We start from the raw sequence: 16169 nt of genomic DNA, 5'->3' as shown, positions 1-16169 counted from the left end.
AGCACTTAGGAATCTTACTAAGTATTCACAGTTCTCAAGGTAACAGGAGCTGAAAAAGCCATCTTCTACACAGGAAAGACTAAAAGGAGCAGTATTAGAGAAAGACCGTAACTTTTCACTCACTGATGTTTCAAATGTGAAGACTGCCTAGCTTACAATTAATTTTAGCTTTTCCTTTCAAGACAGTCCCACAGGACATAGCATCTGGAGGATTTGTTTCAAAAATTCTTCAAGACAGCCAGTCTTCCTCCACTCCCACCACTTTTCAGAAGGTCTCTGAGACACAGCAGACTGTAGGATAAATCAATCAAATGCTCCTGCAGCCACCTGGAGAGGCACAGCAATGCTGACAGGCAGCTGGCAGGCAAACACACGCTTGTGAGGAGGAATGTAAAACAACTTGCAAACCTCAGGTATAATGATCTGACAGGACAGAGCACAGCAATTAAAATTGCAGGATGTGACACTGCTCATACCTGAGGACTGAGGGATTCACCCACAGCCTACGAGGCACTGTCACAGCAAAACCAGCCTTGTACACAAACACACATAGCACAGCTGGCAAACAGAGAAAGCACAAAGCTGAACCCTTACTTTTAATGAAGACCCAGCAGAACACATTTCACCATAGTTTTAACTTGCAAGGCCTCTAATGGTAAACACAGCACCAACCAACCAACCACCCAAAAAACACCCTGGAAAAACAAATCAACCAATAAAATAAAGACAACCAAAAAAAGAAAACCCACATGGAAACACATTTCAATACTTGTATCCTGCTATTCATTACACATCTGAAGCTCTCAGGTGAAAACAAATTTGTCAAAATTAATGGTTTTTACACCTGACAACAGGAATATTTTTAATTCTGAGGAAAACCCCATTCAGCCACAGCTTCATCAGTTAGATGAACATGCTGACTGAAGGAGGACTAAGTTTTTTATTTGGCCAAGTTTCCCAAGGAAATCTGAAACTGCTGGATAATCTCAAAGAGATGTGAGAAGTGCAGAGGCAGGTATTGTATTATTTTGCACCTTGTGAGGACAAACAGGACATCTGGGTTAGCACTCCTACTACTGGGGAAGGCAGAACCTTCAGATCCTTAAGTACTTTAGAGATTAAAGCAATACACCAGCACTGACTAGAGAAACACACAACTCAGCCACAACTCACATTTCCAATTACTCAGGCAAAACACCAGATACACTACGGGAGGGAATACGTACATTTGTCAATAAACCTGGTAGCCATTCTATTGAAGAGAGGGTTTTTCCCTTAGTTCCGTGTCACTACTATGCTTATACTTCACAAAAGAGCTATCTTTAAAATTAGGATCTTTCTTAAAGAAAAATTCTTTGTCTGCATACACCCTGCCTTGAAATGTCATTTCAAGATGACAAGTGTCACGTGTATTGGAGCTGCTGCTACAATAAACTCTGTGTCTACCCCTTTTGTTTTTTGCTTCATTTAGAGGGGAGGGAGAGGAGTGAATCTGTATCACTCTGCCTGTAGCACAGCCTAGAGATTCTCATGTATTCACGAATAAGGACCCAATGCTTTGTTAGCAAACTTCCACCATGCTGAACGGAATAAGGATACTTCCACTTACCTGTTAGAATACCTTCAGTAGCATTAGACCATGGAATGAAAAAAATACTCTATGTGAAGAAAGCCAAGCCAGTTAATCTGTACATCTGCCCTGTCCTCTCAAGTCGGACCTCCTGCACAGCATCTAAATTTGTGTTCAATGAGAAGAGGCCAGCTTATACTCCAGGCCAACAGATGGCTGCTCTCCTCCAAGAGTTACTGCTCTACACAGAACTACAGCTCTGAAAAAGCAGTGCACCATCTTCAACAAATGCCCTTCTGATTAGACTAAGAAAGCTCTGTCCTCCCTGTTCCAATTTAATGAAGCCTCATTAGTATAAGAACCTCTGAAAGTACTGCCACAGTATTTTTTAAAGGTGGCCCTCCCTGCCCTTGGAACAATGCATGTCAGGTGGCATAGTAGCAGCCAGCAGAGGTAGGAAGAGGCCATGCAATTATCACAAAATTTGCTGAGCCACCTGAGGTGTGCTACCTTTCCCCAGAGGCATTTTCCTCCCCCAAAGAACACCTAGAAGTCAGCAGTCCAGCTCTGCTCTCTGAACAGCAAACAAGTTAGAAATACCTAAACCAAGAATAGCTTCAGGGGGAATAATTTATTGCTTATTCTTGATTCACTAACAGATTGCACCAAAGCACAGCACTGTTTCTTCTCCTTTCTTTTAAATCACACATGGTTTCCACACCTCTTTTTAGCTACCAAGTCACTCGAATTGCAGGTTACCACATATCCTTGTCTACCACAGGCCTGGGGCTGCCACTCCAGGAATGCTGTAAATTGATGCTGCTATGCCTACAGAAACATCCCACTAAGCTGATTTAGCTTGGTGTGGATTTGAAGGAGACACAAGGGTAGCCAGCCCAATCAGTGGGTGACAGCCATAGACAAACCCCTCAGGGTTGTTAGGAGACATGGGATACAGGTACCGCTTGCGAGGACCCTCCCTTAGGGCTTCAGCCAAGTTTACAAAACTTGTTCCCAGCCTTGACTGTTCCCGGAAAAATTAGAAGAGAGAGGTTCTGATTAGATAAGAAACTATCCCTTTTTCCCAGAGGAGAGCTGATTTTGAGACTATTTAGACAGACATTCAATTCTCTGAAAATTGACTGTTGTCTTAGCACACTCCTTATACCTACAGCTCAGGGGGAAGCAGCTTTCATAAGAACTCCTCAGGCCTCCACTGCCTGAAGTTAGCTGGAGCGCAGTGTAGATCACACACATCTGTCAGACATACTCCCAGGGGTGTAGCTTAACAATTTGGGGGTTTGGGAGAATCAAAGTGTACACAAAGCACTAAGGAACAGGCTGCTTTCTTTAATGGATACTATGAACAATAAGGCAGAAGCTGACAGTAACTCAAGTATGAAGAGCAAGGACATTTCAGACTCATTTCATGTGCCACAGCCTAGGCTGAAGGGTTATGTAAGGATTAAGTTTAAACAAAGATGTTTACAAAGATAATATCCTGTACAGCCAGCAGGATACAGGAGTGGAGGAGATTTTTCTCTATTAAAAGTATATCAGTCAATAAAAGTGGAGGATTTTTTGCTTTCTTTATAATGTGAACCTTGAAAAACACTTCCTAAATATGGATAAGACAATAAGCCATCCTCTGTATCCACAAAGTCAACAGCCACACACCCTCTTAGGGAATGCTATGAACAAATTAGGAAGTTACCCATGCTCCCAGGTTAGGTACATCTCCAGCTCCTTCTTCAAGTCTAGGCATCAAGCAAGCTTCCCAGTGATGCTTCAACAAGAGTCCCCCTTGCTGCATGGCCAGCCCTGCCTGCACAGGGAACAGTAGTTTGCTTCTACATGAAGTCCTCAAGCAGACATTAACTCCCAGTGACACCATGCAGGCCAGACTCCCTGCTTGCTCTCACACCACCAGCAGCCCTTTCCAAAGATGACACACTTATACATGGCAGGAGCTCTCTTTAAGATAAGCTCCTCGGGGACCTTGGCCATTTATCTTCCAGACCTTCAGAAGCTGCCAATTCATATGCCTTGATCCAAGATCCCTTTGTAAGCATGTGTAAATTTTCACAGTATTATGACTTAATTTTCTCATTTTGTCACAGGACTCCTAGGTCCACAGGGAAAAGCATTCTTTGGAAGGTCATATGTTCAGGACATGCTATGGACAACCAGAGACTGAACAGTCTGAAGCTCTCTAGTTACTCAAAATGCCTGGCACAGTTATGTCCTGTGTCACTGCTGTTGGAAAACAGGTCTTCAACCTGAATTCTTCAAAGTTTATTTAGGGAAGTGCTCAGAATATTTGGAATGCTACTGGCTTGCTTTTAAATACCATACTTGAAACTTAGCAAAAGAAAATCAGCTATCCGCATGCATGTAAGAAATCTCTATTTTATCCACATGATTTCCCCCTCACAGAATAATACTCAGACATTGCTTCCTAACTCTTGAATGCACACAGCAAAGATCTTAGCAGTGACATGAGTGATGGGTGTGCACAGCATAGCTTTTGAAAAGCTAAGCACAAGTGCTGTTCTTGCCTCATGGTCATACTGCAAGTGGAATCTAATGTAAGCAGTGTGGTTCAGAGATTTAACCTTCACCCTCAGTTGCTGGTTTTGTTGTATCCTTATTTTGCCTGCTTTCAAATAACAGTTAAGCTTTAAAGCAAAAAAAGCCATCCTCTTGGTGGCTAAATTAAAAAAAAAAACCAGAAAAATCAAGTTCAAGTGACAGCAGAGGAAAATCCTTCATTCCACTTACTTTCTGTGGTTAAATCAGTTTAGTAGAAAGCTTTAAAAAACAGAATTGTGTTTTTAACATTTAGGAATAGCATCACAATTCGATTACACTGTTCAGTTTAAGTAAGGAACAAAGGAAAAAACCAATGCCTTTGATGTTACCTGCAGGCAGTTCAGAAAAATCTTAATAATCTGACTTTTCAGCACAGACAACTCTCAATTATTCAGGATAATGGAAAAAGGTGGAAGAGGAAAGGAGGAAATATGAAAAGCCAAACAACATGCAACACTCCTCTTGTTCTGTAACCAGATGATGTGTTTGGTAGCTTCATTTTACACCCTCATATTTGAATTATAAAAAGGCAGGTTTCTGCATACCACAGTCACAGCATAAAGCAAATATGCAAACTGCACATATTCCCTGCTACAAAGAAGAATCACTAGGAAAGACCACTTATTCTGGACATGGGAATCAGCACACACCCTACTGCAAACAAACCCACAGCTGAAGTGGAATCCGAATAGCTGGATTTCCTTCCTCATTCCCCAGCTGTGCCGAGGGTTTGGCCTATGACCTTCAAATCTGGCTGTTTCTTTCATATAATTGTTGGATTTACCTTTTACCTGCTGTCTCCCATGAAGGTTTCTAGAACACTTCTATTAAATTTTAAAATGTTAATTTTTTTAAAAAATCCCAACAAACTAAACCAACAATTGGCAATACACAACTTCTATTTTCAAGAGAGAGCCTTGGAGTTTGCAAAGAGAGAAGCCTGCTGGACAGGTTAAACTCTAAAATTCCATTTTAATCTCTGATAAATGGCATGTACCTCACTCTCCACAGACCCAAGACTGAGGCACACCCAAGCTTTAAGCCAGGGAACTGGATTTTTCACTATTGGATAATTAGTACCTTACAACTGATAAAGTCACACCAATATTCCTACCTCAAGTAAATAAACCTGCAAGATTCACCAATTTGCACAGCTTACTCTCCAGCTTCCTTCTCTCTACCCTTCCTATCACAGGTTAAAGTCCTTTTGGCACCTAGATCCTGCTTTTGGACCCCTCCCCTGTTTGTCTCCTTATCTCACTTGATGCTCCTCTAACCATCCTGAGGTTAGCTGAGCATAGTTTCCTGTGGCTGATTGCAGGGAGCACTTTCTCCAGCTCTTCCCCTCCCATGCTGGGTGCAAGCCTTGGTATACCAGCTTCTTCCCTGCTGCAGCCCAGAGAAATGGACAGCAGGTTCAAAGATACTCCTGCAGGGACCAAACAAGCTTCAACACTCCTTTTTAATGTAAGCAACAAGGAAGGAACAGACTTTCCAAGGTGTGTGCAAAGCAGAGACGCAAGGTTGCCATGGGGAAAAGGGGTGGTGTTCAGTACCTTTCACTGTCCATTGCATGATGGAAATGCCCAAGTTAGTGTGGATTAACAACTGCCAAACAGGGCTCAGTTTTCCTTCTTACAAATAGCACTCACACTTTTAGAATCAGAGACAAACTATTAGAAACAGTCTCAGTATTGTGTGATCCTTCCCCACTTCCATGTACCATGGTTGTGATGACAGGTCTGACACACTCACAGAAGATTCAAATTATATTACTTAAAAAAATATATATAAAATCCAATTTTCCTTGCTTTGGTAAACCCAAGAGAAAGCCCTAAATATCGTTAGCTCCCTAGATTTTAAGACGTTTTCTTTAAAGTCACAGAATTTCACTGGAAAATTTTTCTGTTTTACTTGGGAAGAGGAAGATAAGAGATCAAAATCCATTATCCTTCCAAATTAGGAAGAAGTTAGTTATGGGCAGGCTGTGAACTTCCAGGAACCAGTAAGAAGAAAACAGAGCTGGAGTGGAGCAGTGGAAGAGCTAGGTTAATGCACACAGCTCCAGTGCACTGCAGATTTCTGCACTATTACAAAAATGCTTATAGCAGTGGGATCATGTCAACAGTGAATGAAAAGAAAACAGTTATTTAAAAACAAGTGCCGGATCTGCTTTAAAGGATTTTTTTTATATACTGTCATCTATGCAATCTATGGGAGGAACTAGAGATCAGGGTATTGTGGAAAACAAATCTCTCACAATCTGTCCCGGTTTTGGGTTTGGGTGATTTTTTGTTGTTTGTGGGTTTTTTGAAAATGTCTTTATTTGGAAAAGCATTCCCTTTAGAAACCATTGTTTCAGCATTTTTCCTCTGCCGCACTGCATCAGAAAAGCTAGGTTTCATACTTTCAGCTTTAATCAGTACAACAGCACATTTACAGAGGACCATATGCACAAAATGTTCCAGAATGCCTTCCAAAAATAATAAGTCCTAAAAAAGAAAACTCACTGTAAACTGGAATGGTTTCAGGGAAGGAGAATAAAGAAAAGCCGTGCAAAGGCAGAACTTCTTGCAACCACATCCAAGCTTGAAATGTTACTTTCAGTAACAGGGCTGAGAAAGAAGCACTGGATTGGTAAAGTCACTTGTATATCCCGGATGCTATCCTCATTTATGCAGCTATCTTAATCTGTTTCAGAGAATGATAGCCCAGGTACAGTAAAGGCTTGTTTTATAATCTCTCACTACTAGAACATGCCTCTCCCTATCCTTACCATTTCTTGTGCTTTCATTTCAAATAACGAGGCTAAAAACATGACTCTGCTATGCATGCAGCTACAACACCACCACGTTGCACAGCCACTTGAGAGGACATCCATTTGGAAGTCTTTTTCCTATCAAAGTCCTCTAAATATAAACTTCAGTGAAGCAGTCTGACATTTAAGTAAGGAACTATACTAGGAGATGAAGGAACTCTTACATTTATTCCTAAAAGCACAGCTGTGAGACACAACTCAAGTTTAAAATGATTACATTTTCCAGATATAAAAATATGCACTATAGAGAAGTATCACCCACTTCCAAGGAATGGTGACAAATATTGTACAGTGCTTGTTATTTGTATTTCACCTTATAAAGAAGGTTCTCAGCAAGAGACATGTTGTTGTATCAGAAGATTCCAGGCTAACAAATCCTTAATGTTTGAATGTCTGTCACCATATAGATCTTTTCAGTGATAAACACACACATATAAAAACTCAAAAATAAGACTGTCCCTTAAGTCCTCTGAAAACTTAATCTTCCAACAACATAAATCATTGACAAAACCAAAAAAGTTTTAAATTTTGGTTTTGGCCTTAAGACTGCATTTGGGATTCTAACACAGAAGAGAATGACTTCAATAGATCTTAATAAGGCAGGCCTTCAAAAGGTCTCAGCACTATGGCTCGGTTGTGCATCCATTAGCCCACTATTTCCCTTTACTTCTGTTTCTTAGCAGCTGCAAAGTTTCTAGATGTTTCTTACTGCTTTTCCTCCTTGGGATGCACTGTGCTAAAAGCATAGATGCATGTGTACTGCCACAAACCCCTCACTGCAGCAGACATCCATGCCAGGGGCACTGAGCAGCTTTTATTCCACAGTGCCACATCACTCTTGCCAGTGTACAATGAAAAAAGAAAAAAATTTGTATCCCCATTCAACCTCCTTGCAATTAAGGCCACAGGACAATCAGCACACTGCCAGCATCCCCGGGAGGTCCCCCAGCAGAGCACCCTGAGCAGCAGCAGGCACACCCCACACAGCCTCCATCTCAACACGTAGATTTCAGACTTCAAGCAAGTTAACATAAACTAATTTCAAAAGTCAAAAGGACGAAGAGAAGAGGGGGTGGGGAAAAGGAGCCCAGACAGCTTGCTTTCTTTTAAATCACTCTCACAATTACCAGAATTACTCACAGAGAAGACACATCACTATGCAGAAGACCCTCACAGCCTTTTTTCCTCTAACTAGTTTCCCTCAACAGGCTATGCTTAACTTGATTTTCTTACAAGAGATTAGCTGCAATTACATTCTGATTTGAGCAGCACAAGCCAGAACAATCAAGTCAGATAGACATTCCTAGAAGGACAGTTACATGTCACAAGGGGACATACACACACCATGATAAGGCCAAGTGGTCCAAGCAGAATCCTGAGGATAGATCCCTTACCAGCAGAGTAGCAAACCATCATCCGAGACCTACAACCATGATGCAAAGATTGAGTGTTAAAGATTTAGATTTTGTGTTAAAGATTTCCACCACCAAATTGGGGTGGGAGAGAAGCATGCCAGAAAGAAGTGTAGAGAAGTAAGAGTTTGCAGAACAAAACTTTTCATAAATAAAACCTATTTGCTCTACCTCAATAGAAGGTCAGTTTAAAGCTTCAAATTCTTCCTCACCTGACTCAGTGACATTTAGGCTTTACAGAACATGGCTAAATAGAGGAAAAAAATATTTTAAAAAATAAATCACTGTTAGCAGGAACTAGGGTAGCCCAGAAGTAGGACACAGGATGCTCTGACTTGCAGCAGGAGAGGGAGCACAACCAGTCTTCTGCACCACCCTGCAAGTGTCAGAGGGATCCCCATTTCTCCAGTCCCCAGGGACGGGCCTCTGTCAAGCTGTTATCAAACTCAAACAAAATGTTAAGCAAAGGATACTGAAGCAGCCAAGGAGCAGTGCCTGACAGTAGCTGCTCATTTAGCAGCTCTCAGCACCTTGTTCATATAGTAGAAATGGTTCCTCACCCCTTACTGACCTGCAGTCTAGTCCACCTCTTGTACATCAGCATCTCCCCTTGGTAGAGCCAGCTGGGGTTGTCCCTCCACCTCTTACAGGCTACCTGGGCTGAAGAAGGACCCCTTGCCTCTGGGTGACTAGACACCCCCATGCTGCTGCTCCCACACCCACCTCACAGCTAAACATCCCCTTTGCAACAATGATGAGACTTTTGGGAACTTCTGGGAGAAACCGAGCCTTGCACAAGGACAGCTCTGGGGCCAGTGGAAGCAGCAGCAGGGGAAACACTCCCAACTCAGATTTGCTGCCAATGCCTGAAGTGTCTGAAACCACTCTCTGACTTAAGCAAGCAGCCCAATATGCTGGGCCAAGAAATTGTAGAGGCTTCTTGCTCCTAAAACCATCTCAATTTTCAATTCACACTGAAGTGTGGAAAAAATAATTTACTATGCATAAAGATACTCTATATCGAAATCATTCCCCTAAATCATGGATCCAGCATCATGGTTTCCATGCAGATTAAAAGCCAGAAAGCTGCGGGAGTGTGCTCCAAAATAGCCAAAGGTAACACAGGCTTGTTAGAGCTAGAGGCAGGCAAATGAAATCAAAGCCAAAAGAGAGGGGAAAGTTACACAAGGCAGAACAGCAAGAGTCAGCAAATGCTCAGCAGTAAATCTTACAGTTTTGTGCAGGGCTATGAAGTGGTGCTGCACACAAGCAAGAATCACAGACATGCCTATGCTAGGTAGAAGGAGATCCACCCACAAGTCAGAGCATACAGATTGTTTAATATTCTACATCACACTTTGGCTGTTTTGCTAGACCACCTAGGACTGCAAAAGCACAGCTAGGCTTAGTCCAACCTACCTCAAAACTCTAGGGAAAACCCTTCCGAAGATCATGTTCCCTCCTGATACTCAAAATGTGCTAAGACAAACTCTGGATAAAGGCACAGGCAGCACCTTTTCACCAGGGACCAGAACGTAGAGGTAAATCCTGTTATTGACCTGAGCACGTGCTTCCCTGCCTTTCTCCCTCAGCCAAGCACACCACTCCCAGGTGCTGCCTGCCTCCTGGCTCCAGTCACAGTCCTCCATGCCTGAATGGGCCAGCTACCAGGCAACTATCCATGAAACACAAGCAAGAAGACAGATTATGGAGTCTTTTGGATTTCTACTTTTTTTTTCACTTGTCCAGCATACTTGTATTCAAATGCCAACAGGCTGAGCACATGAACATGAAAGATACCACACGTGCGGTCTCAGATACCCCCATGCCTTGCTCCTCTTGCACACACAGACCTGAAAAATGGAAGATCCTTCCCCAATCCCTCTAAAAAGTGCATTATAGAGCAGGCATATTTAACTCTCTACTACCTGAAGGTAAGGAATAAGTATGTCAAGCAACTAGCAGCTAAGTGAACAGTACATCCACTTGGGAAACAGGTCACTCCCTGCTTTGCTTGGGGTTTTGAGGTGTCTCCAAGTACCCTCCATGAGTACATCGAAGCCATGAAACTCTTTCTCCAGAAAAAACATTCTAGTGAATGTGACCAGTGACCTCTACCCAGCCTCATGGGAAAAGCTCAGCAACTCCAGTTTCAACTGCCTTTAAAGGAAGACTGATTCTATTATTATTTTTCTCCAGACATTTTGCAAATAAATACGAAGGTCCTGCCACAGCCAGTAATCCTCAAGCAATTTCCTGTCTCTGGAAACAAGGTTCCCTCAGACTGAATTGATTAAATAAAGGTTATTAGAATTAGTATAAAGCAAGCTTGTTTAAAAGTCCTGCTCTTCATGTTTTTACCTGTAACACAGTGCTCTGAGCAGCAGGACAAAGAGAACAGCTACAAGAGCTTACATCATAACAAAATTAATATGCAAGACCCACCAAAGAGCAAGAAGGCGATTTACAATTACTTTCAACAGCAAAACATTTTTATGTTTACTTAATCTATTTTGAAATTAGTTTCTCAAAGGGTATGCAATTTAGTCTTTTGAGAGTCAGTCATTGCCATAACCAAAGCTGTTTTCCTTTTGCCTCTGCAGTTCAAGGATTTGCTGCAAAACAACTGCTTAAATCCATTAACACCATCTTTCAGTGTTACTAATTTTCTTTTCCTCTAAAGCCAAACATTCTAAATAAAACCCATACAGAGATAAATGTTAGTTTCTACAAATGCTACATGTATGTAGAGGAGTGAAAACAGCTTGACATCAGGATCAGACACTTGCTCAACAATTCCCTGACATCTCTTGAACAGACAAGAGGAAGTAACAGGAAAGTAATGGACACTGGTGCAACAGTTTAAAAGAAACAGAGCAATCATTTAAATTAAGGCACGCTTTATAAATAAAAAACCCTGAATCTTGCAAAAAGGTCTAAGTATCAATATGAGGCTGGCAATGGTCTCAAATGCACAGGTTAACTGAGCTTCTTGTTCTTATGCATAAGAAAAAAAAAACCATGCAGTTTTCAGAACAGGTCCCTGCATAGGAATTGACCAATAACAGGGGGGAGGGTTGGTTATTTTTTTGATAATCTCACTTCTCTTCACTATACGCAGAGTAACAACAGTTAAAAAAAGCCAACAAAACACCAAATGTCATCTGTAGCTCCACCTATAAGGTTCAGAGAGAGACTGTATCGCGCGAACATCACAGCAGCTATATCCAGAGGAGTTGGTGGTCCATCACTTGCAATTATCTGGATTTCCATTGGCATACTTTAAAAAGCCACTTGCAAGCTTCATTTTGCAAAAAGACTAGTCTCTGCATGTTTTACACACATTCTAACTCACTTAGAGCTGCTTTTCTAGGTAAGCCAAACATTGCATTTAACAGGTGTAAGCAACAGTTGGCTCTGGATAACAAAGGATCTCCATTTGTCTCCTTTTGCACCTCATGTTCTGCTCTCCTCCTGAAGGAGAATCACCCTTTCACATGAACTGGGAGATGGGGGAGGACAAAGACAAGCCTGCATTGTGGAAAATAAATAGCTCCACAGGACACTGCAAGGCACATTTTGAGGAAACCACCCTTCTTTACAGCATACTACAGAGCACAATAGTTATCAGGAGCCTTTTCTCCAACACTCACATACCCTTCCCTGGTCTCTAGCAACACTGCCACAGCCTCCACCTCCAAGTCCTGCTCCAGCTATACTTGAGTATGGCTGCTGGAAATCACTGCAGAGGCTGCTTCACACCACCCCTGAAAATGAAAATAAATCCCAGTGAAACACTACTGTGAGCCCTTTTGAAAGGTAGGAACACATGCTGGTAAGGATAGAACTCAACGTACTTCTGAGCGACCAAGGTTAAGCTTCATCATCTCTGCCAAGAACAGCCATGCTTTATTTACATCAAAGGCATCAATAGTCTTTACAAGCTCCTTGCAGACAAATCAAATCTAAAATTTGATTTGAAAAAGCTAATTATATTTTGGTTACATTTGCTACAAAATAAGTGAAATTGGGCAGGAGTTTAAGTTCTTTGAAGAAGGAGTCCTACTGATAAATTTTTATTACTGACCAAGGAAAACTGCTGGGTTTTGTAACTAGACCAACAGCACGTTTCACTCTCAGAAGTCATGACATAAAAGGTTACTCTTCCCTAAAGGCAAATGCTCTCAGGAGGGAGGCCTTATAGAAATTTACAGGTACTACCTCAACACTACCATCATCAAGGGAACATTATTCCTTGCAAACACTGAAAGTACTTCCATCAGCAAGAAGAAATGCAGAGCAGGTGATGGTCTGCAACACCAATAGTTCCAAGATGCCTGACCCAACATTTTTGCTTGCCTTCTTTTCTGGGGAAATAATCTTGACTTCCTAACTGCAGGAAGGACTCCTGATCTGATGGGAATGAAGAAGTGCAGAAAGAAAAAAGAACTGGCCTTGTGAGAGCCATGTCATCTCAGAGCACAGTCATGCTCAACACTCACTGCACATTCCTGAGAACAGGCTACAGAGCTCACCTGCAAATCAGTCAGACAGAACATGCAGCGGGATCCCAGCTCCCTTGTACAAGTGCTCACCCAAAATGCAATGGGTTTGAGTTAAGACAAATGATAGTAAAGTGAAAGAGATTGCAACAAAAGAAAGATGTACGATCTATAATGAGACTCTGAATTCTCAGAAGACTAAAAAAAAAGCTGAGGAGGAAACAGGGGACATGCACATTACTGCCTTAATGTCATCAATCCTGGGAAGGTCTGGTTCCTGACATTAGCTGAAGTTCAGATTTGAAACTATTTTTTAGACATTAAGATAATCCAAGGCCTGCAAACACCTTCATTTCAAGATGCAAAAAAGAATCCTTGGCTTCTTCAGCCAAGAAAATTATTAAATCCCCATTTCTGAGACAGAATATGTTTTTTCTTCCACTATTGTAAGTCAAGGAAGTATGAGGGGGAAGGGATCAGGAATAAAAGTCTTAAAGAACTTCAGAGAGGTGATTAATATAATCAACATTCTTTTTAAAACCACACCTGAAGTGTAGGTGGCCTTGTATAGGTGACTTGCGTAAGAAATCGTTTACAAAGAGTCAAACCAGAGCTCTAGAAACCTTCTGGAAAGGTGTTGGCTTAACCATCAGCTGAATAATCCAATTGTGTTGACTTGAGAAATGTCAGGCCTATCTCCAGTAATGCCTGGCTAAATCCCCTCACCTACAAGTAGTCAGTAGACTTTAGGCAAGGCTGCTATTTCCCCAGAATCAAGCTGGAGGAGACTAGTCTTTAAATAGTATGAGCGTGGGCAACAAAGGCTGCAGCTACCACAGGTTTCTTTGGTCTGTTTTTCTACAGCTGAATAGTGAGACACATTTTCTGAAATAAATGACAGCCACATGCTTCCTTACTGCAGGCTCTCCTTGCCTTACATGGAAAACATTTCTTGTAAGACACACAGGAAGCAAAGGTTAGATCAGATTTTAGTCGTGGGATCTTTTCATGCTGTGCAATAAAAAGCCCACGGCCTCACGCTGCTCCCCCTCTGCTGCATGCTCCTCCCCTCATACAATGAAAGCCTCTCGGCTGAGACGTCATTTCCCATCCCTTCCCTTCAGCACATGCTTTCCAACATCCTTTTTCCTACAAAACTGCTCGCTGCTGTGACTCCTGCAGAGGACCCTGCAAAGGAAGAGCTGCAGACAGGAAGCCTGGGGCACATGCCAAAGGATAAACTTTTGCTTTCAGACAGGTATGCGACCAGGCAAAAAAAAAGCCCTACACGAGCACTTCTTGCCTCATTAACACTTGCAGGTCAAAGACAAGCAGAAATCAGAGCCTACAAATCAGACCATGCTGTGCTAGGTCGCTGTATAAACACTGAGGGGGAAAAAAAAAAAGATCACTGCTACACGGATATGGTAAGGTACCATCACGTGGAGAGAAACCACCTCTTTAATCTGAGCGATCACCAGTCCCAGAGATCTTAACTCTCACAGCAGGTTCTTGCCATATCACACCCAAAGAAATACAGAGCTCTACTGCAAACATGCAATAAAATCTGCACCACGCCTGTTCTTAATGCTTTCTTTGTTCAGTACAGTTCATTACTTACTACAGTTCAGAAGACTGAAAAGGAAATTAAAGGTCACTCAGACACATGAGCTATTTCTGTCCCAAATATGCCAATAATTTGACTCAGTAGCAGGAATCAAAGAGCAAAACTTCATGAAAACATGTTTTCCCTCAAATTCTTGTCTGTAAATTTTTAACCCCCTTTATATTTTGTAGCTACAGTCACTGACATGAACTTGATATTTATTGACTTATAAAATTACATTTATGAAAGGACTAAAAACTAAGACTTTTTTTGCCAATGGCTACCTTCTCCAGTTTCTAGCTCTTTTCCTTTGTTTTCAAGTCTTAACAACGCCTCGCCTCTGTTTCATTTCTTTCATTCCTTCGTAAGATTTTCACCACAGCTCCCTACCCTCTCTGCACACATTCTAGCTCACGCTTGGCACGCAAGAAGGAGCCTTCCCTCTCCCACAGTTCCTTGTGTGATTTCCTCAGATGAACTCATTAACAATGTCTCCAGGACTTCCCGTGATTGGAAAAAAATCGCCCTCGGGCAGAGAGGAATGAATCTGCAAGGTTTTGAGGGCAGTTACTTTGTGCATTTCGCCAAGGCCCTGTGCGCTGCAGCAGCAGCAGCAATGCAGGGAGGCGAGTGCGGGCACAGCAGCGCCAAGCAGGGCCCCGCTCCAGAGCCTGGCACTCAGGGGAGCTGCACACCGGCACTGGGGCTGTGTGCCTTCGTGCAAGGGATTATCACCACCCTGGAGATACCTGCAAAAGGCTTCCCTAAACAACCACAAAGGAATCTCCTGCTCCTTTGGAAAAAGTGCAAACTCTTCACTCCCATGCCAGATGAGCTTTCAGAAAGTGTGCAGGTTTTGTGGTAGGAAGAGGTGCTGGGTGCAGGGGTGGAGGAGAGATGGGAATGGGGTGTAGGGGTTTTATTTTGTAATCTTTTTTTACCTGTTTTGGTTTAGCCATGCCTCTTTAAGAGACAGAACCTACACAAGCATAAAGCATACACCCCCTCCTTGGCTGCGATCATGAGCTGCTACTGAACATCTTTCAGAGCTTGATATTAGGCCAAAGCATTCCTGCAGCATGGAACATGGGGTGATACAATGACAGTGCAGGGTAAATTATTGAGAGCAGTGGGACAGAGAAACACCCAATTCCTACAGAACATCTCCAGCCATTTTGAACACCGATCTTGTCCATCAGAGTTTAAACAACCTTTTTTGTTGTTGTTGTTGTTTTTGCTTAAACTGTGTATATTGTCAGTACTTCAAGGACTGCAGTAACTCTGTAAATACAAATGAGACTATTACAAAGAAAATCTGTCTCTTCTCAATGTCTTAGAATTTATCTAGCCTTTCCTTGCATTTTATCCCCCAGAGCAGCTGTTCCTCTTTTGATTATGGACAAAGATGAAACATAGCTTTGTTGCATCCTTATAACTGGGCCCAGTGGGATTCTTAGGGAACATGAGTCTGCTCCCAAGTTATCAGGAGGCTTCACTCTTGTGGTTTTGTCTTCTGGTAAGAGTAGTATTAAAATTTTAGAGCGATCTATCATAACTGAACAACTCTACCATTAATCCTACCGTCATCAAACAGACTTTCCCCCTTTGAAAATCTAGAGTGCTTTGTCTTATCTCCTTCACCAGCAGATGCTTAAAAGAGTTCAGTCTG

At 42.1% G+C, this 16169-nt stretch overlaps 1 protein-coding gene across 8 annotated transcripts in view; it reads right to left on the bottom strand.

Annotated features, from left to right (window-relative positions):
- SUSD6 (sushi domain containing 6) overlaps positions 1-16169 on the bottom strand; it is a 93429-nt gene that overhangs the window by 47455 nt on the left and 29805 nt on the right. For 3 of the 8 annotated variants that reach the window (XM_064424350.1, XM_064424351.1, XM_064424352.1), the window contains one exon: positions 12050-12159. The exons of the other annotated variants lie outside the window; for them this stretch is intronic. The gene's annotated coding sequence lies outside the window, so the exon portion shown is untranslated. The remainder of the gene's footprint in view (positions 1-12049; positions 12160-16169) is intronic. 8 annotated transcript variants of the gene reach the window in all.

Source organism: Passer domesticus, chromosome 6 (genome assembly GCF_036417665.1).
Source record: "Passer domesticus isolate bPasDom1 chromosome 6, bPasDom1.hap1, whole genome shotgun sequence".
Taxonomy (NCBI): Eukaryota; Metazoa; Chordata; class Aves; order Passeriformes; family Passeridae; genus Passer; species Passer domesticus.
The sequence above is the reverse complement of the archived record's forward strand: the minus strand, read 5'-3'. Positions and strand labels throughout refer to the sequence as shown.